Here is a 7,317-nt window from a genome sequence, read left to right as displayed (position 1 = left end):
TTAATTTTTAAAAACTTTTCCTTGCACATATTTTTTTACACACATGTAGGTAGCATATAGCTGGGTTTTATTTGTGGGTTCCATCTGAGAGTTTGTAAAATTAAATGAGGGTAACTAGTGACGCTTATCGAAGTGGTCTCATTTCTTGTTTGAACTCATTTCTCTTTTCTGGTCTGTAGGATCTGCTAGCCTATGCGTGCTTATGAAAGTCCCTGTTATGGATTCAATTGTGTCCTCCTAAAATTCATATGTTGAAGCTTTAACCCCCAATATAACTATAAAACTATATTTGGAGATAGAACCTTTAAGGAGGAAATTAAGCTTATAAGGGTGTGGCTTTAATCCCATAGGACCAGTGCCCATACAAGAAGAGAAAGAGACACTAGCGCTTTCTCTCTCCCTGTGCATTCAAAGAGGGAAGGTCATGTGGGCGCACAGGGAGAAGGTGGCCATTTGAAAGCCAAGGAAAAAAGCCTCGGGAGAAATCAATCCTGCTAGCACCTTGATCTTTAACTTTCAACCTCCAGAGCTGAGAGAAATTAATTTCTGTTGTTTAAGCTCCCCAGTCTGTGGTATTGGTATGTCAACGCAAGCGGGCTAATACAGTCACACTAAATTGATAATCCCAGTTCACTAGGGCTTGACCATACATGTTTATGAAAGACCATAAATTCTCCTCTAAAGGCCTCCTACCCACTCGATATTGCTGAAAGTCACCAGGAAGCAGCACATGGGCTCATTTCCTGTAGGTACTGGGCTTTTGTGTGGTTTGTATATATTAACCATTTTGTAGTGAACCAATTCAGGACACAGACCTATGAAATTAAATATAATAATAATATAGTACATAATAAATAATAATACATGTTTTCTACTTTCCTATGAAAAATAAATGTTTATTCAAAATTATATATTATCCTATATTATTAACTTTCCTGTTACACATTAATGAACAAAAGATCAATTGGACTAGCTACCAGGGCAATTAGTAGCAATTACTAGAACTAACAAAATAAATGTGTGGGAGAACAATATAACTATTTTTATAATGTTTCTTTCTGTTCTCTGATAGATCAATTCACTCAATGTTTGTTGGGTTTTTTTTTTTGTCCCATGATACAGTAGGATATTTTTATTCTTTGTGTTTCCTTTTCCAATAACATTTTTCTAAACTGCCTGCGACACTGAGGACATCTTTCTTTTCTTTATGTGGTGATAAAACTGATACAGTTATATGTAAAATTTACTTTGACTTGCGCATTGCATTGATTCCTGGTATCCGTCCAATGTGATGACATCAAGCTAAACACACTCTCAAGCCTTAACATAAGTGTTCATGTTAGCATGGAGTACATAACAATTTTACTTACCAGCAACGGCAAGGTTTTCAACCTAGAGGAACTAACTTCTAGTTCTCCCAAACAAGTCTGTGTTACAAAATAGATGAACATTTCTGAAGAGCTGGAAACTAATTCCTACACGTTACTGTCATTGTCGTATCTTCCTGATAAGATACATCGCTTGATTCACTGTGGAAATCATGATTGTTGATAAGATCTGACAGAATCCACACTACACTAAGGGGCCAATACATTCCTTATAAAAATGTTCTCTTTAGTTCACCCACAGGACACATTCGTTACATCCTCTGCATCAAGAAATGAAACTTCACTTCATTTCGTAGAGCAATTGGGGAACTACGATGTAATGATACATGTTTTTTGTGTGGTATGCCAAGTTTACTCAGCAGGTGTTATTTTCAAGTAAGCTGTTATATTGTTTGGAGGTAAAACAAAACAAAACAAAACAAAACAAAAACACTAGGCCAATTTATTTAGAACTATTTGTTTGTCTCATCCAGACTCAGGAAATTTGGTCACTCTCTGTGTTTGCACATCTCTTTCTTCAACCATGCTCAATCCGAAATTCTCTCTACGTATCGTGTGATACGCTATGCTTTGATTTTTTTTACCTCTTTGATCCAGTTATATGTGTCTTTACATCTGTCCTTAAAAGTACACAGTCAATTAGCCTTCTTTTCAGATGATATATGAGTTATACTGAAATTCATATCGTAATTGTTCTCATTTTAATTACCTGAACTCTTAGAAAACATGGCCACACTATTCACAGTGTTTACAATTGAACTAGGTGGGACTTCTAGACTGCCAGAGTAAGGACCTTCATAAATCTGTTCTTCATAAAACAAAACGGTGGCAAAATAATGTTAAAATCAAAATTTTCAGAACTTTGTAGATTAATCAAAGCCTTGAAACAAATTCCTAGATAGGCACAAACTACCAAAACAGGCTCAAGAAGAATTAAAAAATCTGAATATAGCTATAACAAGTATAGAGATTGCATCGCTAATTTAAAAATTTGCCACAAAGAAAAGCCCAGGTCTAAATGGCTCTGTTGATGAATTTTACCAAATGTTTGAAGAAGAATTAATACCAATATTTTATTCTTCCAAAAAATATAGAAGAGGAGGGAACACTTCCCAAGTCATTCTACGGGACAGTATTATACCAATATCAAAACTAGGCAAAGACATCATAAGAAAATAAAACTACAGACCAATGGCTTTCATAAATATAGATGCAAAATTTCTCAAAAACAAAACAAAACAAAACAATCCAACAACATACAAAAATGACGAAGTGGAATTTATCTCAAGAACGCATAGTTAATCTAACTTATAAAAATTAAACAATGTAATCGATTTATGTATACATTAATAAAATGAAGGACAAAAAGCACATGATCATTTCAATAAATATAGAAAAACCATTTGACAAAATCCAATACCTCTTCATGATAAAATTATAACATCCAAAAACCTCCTAATAGAAAAGAATTTCTATCCACCTGATAAAAGGCATCTTTGAAAAACCACAGTTAACATCATATTTTATGGTAAAAGACTGAATGATCCCCCCCAAGATCAGGAGCAAGACAAGGACATCCACTCTCACCACTTCTATTCAACATGGCACTGGAAGTTCCAGCCAGGGCAATTAGGCAAGAAAAATGAAACAAAAGATATCCAGATTGGAAAGAAATAAACTAAATTATTTCATTCGTAAGTGATATTATGTTGTACGTAGAAGATCTCAAGGACCTCATTAAGAAAACACTCCTAGAACCAATATATAAGTTCAGCAAGATTGCAGGATATGAGATCAATATAAAAAAATCAACTATATTCTTATACACAATCAGTATACTTGCAATAAGTTATCTGAAAATGAAATTAAAAATACAACTTCATTTGTAAAAATACTTTGTAATAAATTAAATGAAAGTCTAAGACTTATATGAAATCTGTAAAATATTGTTTAAAGAAATTAAAGATCTAAATAAAGGGAAATTCATGTTCATGCATCAGAGGACTTAATGTTGTTCACATGACAATACTCCCCAAGTTCATCTACAGATTTAGTGTAATCCCTATCAAAATTCCAAGTGACTTTTTTTGAAGAAATTGATAAGCTGATTCTAAAATTTGTATGAAAATGCAAAGGATTCATAATAGCTAAAACTATCTCAAGTAGGAAGAACAAATTTGGAGAACTCACACATTCTGATTTCAAAACATTATGAAACTACAGCAATTAAGACAGATTGGTACTGGTATAAAAATACAATATATATAAACCAATGGAATAGAATTGAGCATCTATAAATACACCTTACTTGTACAGTCAATTAATTTTAAACAAGGGTGCCAAGACAATTTGATAGGGGGAAACATAGTCTTTTCAACAAATGGTACTGGGTCAACAGGGATCCACCTGTGAAAAATGAAATTGGGCTTCTACTTCACACCATTCTCAAAATTAACTCAAAATATACCATAGACCTCAATGGAAGAGTTAAAACTATAAAACTCTTACAAGAAAAATGGGAATAAATCTTTATGACCTGAATTAGATAATGATTTCTTAGATATGACACCAAAAGCAGAAAGCAACAGAAGAAAAAATAAATTGGACTTTATCAAAATTAAAAACTAATTTTTAAAAGGTATCATCAAGAAGTAAAAAAAGACAACCTACTGAATAAGATAAAAATGTTTGCAAATCATACATCTGATAAGGTACTTGTATCCAAAATACATAAAGAGTTTTTACAATGCAATAATAAAAAGACAAAGACCCAATTTAAAAAAAATGGGCAAAAGATCTGGATAGACATTTCTCCAAAAATATACAAATGACCAATAAACCTGTGAAAAGATGTACAACATCATTAGGCATCAGGGAAATGCAAAGCAAAACCACAATGAGATACTACTTTACACGAACTGGGAGAGCTATCAAAAAGTCAGAAAATAACAAGTGTTGGCAAAGATACAGAAAAATTGGAACCTTCATACCATACTGATGAAATGTAAAATGTTGCAGCTGCTTTGAAAAATAGCCTGGCATTCCCTTAAAAAGTTAAACATTGTGTCCCAGCAATTCCACTCCTAGGTATATACCCAAAAGAAATGAAAATATCTGTCCACACAAATATCTGTGCACAAACATCAGCAGTCACAGCAGCATTTTTCATTATAGCCAAAAATAGAAACAACTCAAATGTCCACAACTAATGAATGGTTAAATAAAATGTGGTGTATCCATACAGTGAAATATTATTCAGAGTAAAAAGAAATGAAGTATTGATAAATATTAGAAAACAAATGAACTTTGAAAACAGTATGCTAAGTAAGAGAAGGCAATCACACAAAAGACCACATGTTATATGATTCTATCTATGGAAAATGTCCAGAAAGTAGATGAGTGGTTGCCTGGGTGTATGGGAGGCGGGGGCAGTGACTCTTAATGAGTAAGTGTTATCTTTTGGGGTGATAATAGTGTTACGAAATTATATTGTGGTTACAGTCGCTTAGCTCTAAGAATGTACCCAGAACACTGAATTGTACACTTTAGACCAGTCAATTTTATGGTACGTGAATTAGATCTCCATAAAGTTTTAAAAAATAAAACTAGCATCTCCACACAAAGCCCAGAAGTTAATCCACAATCAAATTAAAGACAAATGGTTAACACAATTATAGCACACATAAGTTGCATAAAATCCCATCACTTGAAGTGATGCAACAATAAATTTTCCATTACGGTGAATGGCAAATCATGACTACCAACAGCAGCACTTGGGGGAAAAACACAGGTGGCAAATGCAGAGACGAGTATCCATTTGACAGCAAATAGAGATGGCATTGTTTTCAATCTCTATGTGGTGTGGGGAGAGGCTGCCTTATAGGTTTTGTATTTTTTCTCATATCTCACATCTATTGACAAAATCAGGACATTTTGTGTCTTAGGGAGGGGTTTTCTGTTAACCCAGAACAGTCCTAGGGAAACCGGGAAGGCTGATCAATCTATCTGTGGATGAGTGAAGTGGAAAAAGGTCTTTCCTTTCCTATGTCATGCCCCATGTGAGGGCATCAAACTGGACTATTTGAACCCCAAGTCTTTTTTGATTAAATTTATAGGGGTGGTAAAATTATATAGGTTAATAAAATTATATAGGTTTCAAGTGTATAATTCAATAAGACGTCACCGGTATATTGCACTGTATGTTCACCATCCAGTTACATTTCTTTCTGTCACCATATATTTAACCCTCTTTGCCCTTATTTACCTCCCCTCTCTCCCTTTTCCCTCTGGGAACTACTAAACTGTTGTCTGTGTCTATAAGTTTTTGTTTGTCTTGTTTATTTGTTGCTTTCGCTTTTGTATCCCACATATGAATAAAATCATATGGTTCTCAACTTTTTCTGTCCGATTTATTTCGTTAGCATGATAATCTCAAGATCCATCCATGTTGTCACAAATAGCAGTATTTCATCTTTTCTTGTGGCTGAGTAATATTCCATTATATATGTACCACAGTTTCTTTACCCAATCATCTATCAGTAATTTCCATGTCTCGGCCACCATGAATAATGCTACAATAAACATCGGGGTGCATAGATCTTTATGGATAAATGCTTTCAAATTTGGGGGGTAGATGCCCAGAAGAGGGATTACTGGGTTATATGGTAATTCTATTCTTAATTTTTTGAGGAACTCCACGCTGTTTTCCATAGTGGCTGTACCAATTTGCAGTCTCATCAGCAGTGTATGAGAGTTTCTTTTTCCCCACAATTTCTCCAACACTTGTTATTACTTATCTTTAAACCTCAAGTCTTACAGAATTTTTATTCCTAAGGTATCTCATCTTCTTTGTTGCTCTAATAAATTAGTCATTTTCTTTTATATCATCTGTTTATCTGGCTATTGACTTCATATACTAATTTTCTAAGTAACTTACTGAATTTTCTTTTTGTCTCTAAAAGTTTTTCAGCTGATTTTTTCCAGATTGTTCAAAGTTTACAATCATGTCATCAGGAAATAATTATATGTTGCTTCCCTCCACCCATCCATTATTGAAATTCCTTACTTTCATTTATTTTTATTTATTTATTTATTTTAGGCGAGGCAACGCATGGTTGACCTCACAGATTGTAAAGACCTTGTCAGCTTAAAATCTCTTATTTTTTGTTTTTTATGCCTACAACACCTGGTCTTCCTAGGTGGTCTCCCATCCAAGTACTAACCAGGCCCGACCCTGCTTAGCAGCCAAGATCAGAGGGGATCAGGCTTGTTCAGGGTAGCATGGCTGTAGATTGAAATTCCTTACTTTTAAACAACTTTATTGGTAAAGGATAAAACTTCCAGAAAGCCACAACAGTCACTTCAGAAGGCACATCTTGTCACTTACTTCAAAGATAATATTAAGAGAAATATTAAGTATTTCACTATTAACCTGACTTTTGGGTGGGGAAAGCCTCCTGTCAAAGAGTATCTATATATTTCTATTTTATCAAGAATGGCTATCGAACTTTCTTCAAATGACTTTTCTGAGTCTTTGAGATAAACATTCAGTTTTTTCCTTTGATCTACTATTAGGGTGAATTATACTGATGGTTTCGCAATATTGAACCACCCCTGGTTTTACTGAAAATGCATCTTACTGAGCCGTGGTTCATAATTTTGCTAATATACTACTCAGTTCTAGTTGCTCACTTTTTTACATTTTTTTACATCAATATTCATTCATGAGCTTGGAGGTCTTCCTTGCGCTCTGTTAGCAGAGTGCTGATGTTATTTTTGGCTTCCTGTGGAAGCACATCTTAATTTGCTGTGCTCGCAGACACTGTAAGTGTTGGATTTCTCTGTTCCTTGAACATTTAAAATTATTTACTTGAGAAACCATCTGGGCTCGGTGATTAGGGGATGTTGCAGTCTCAATTTGTTCTCTGAT

General features: G+C 34.2%; 1 pseudogene; it reads right to left on the bottom strand.

Annotated features, from left to right (window-relative positions):
• Positions 1-6,561: 6,561 nt before the first annotated feature.
• On the bottom strand, positions 6,562-6,680 carry LOC120582516 (uncharacterized; annotated as a pseudogene).
• Between the last annotated feature and the right edge of the window lie 637 nt (positions 6,681-7,317).

This window comes from Pteropus medius, unplaced genomic scaffold (assembly GCF_902729225.1).
Source record: "Pteropus medius unplaced genomic scaffold, Ma_sr-lr_union100, whole genome shotgun sequence".
In the NCBI taxonomy this organism is placed as follows: Eukaryota; Metazoa; Chordata; class Mammalia; order Chiroptera; family Pteropodidae; genus Pteropus; species Pteropus medius.
This window is presented reverse-complemented; position numbering and strand designations above follow the sequence as displayed.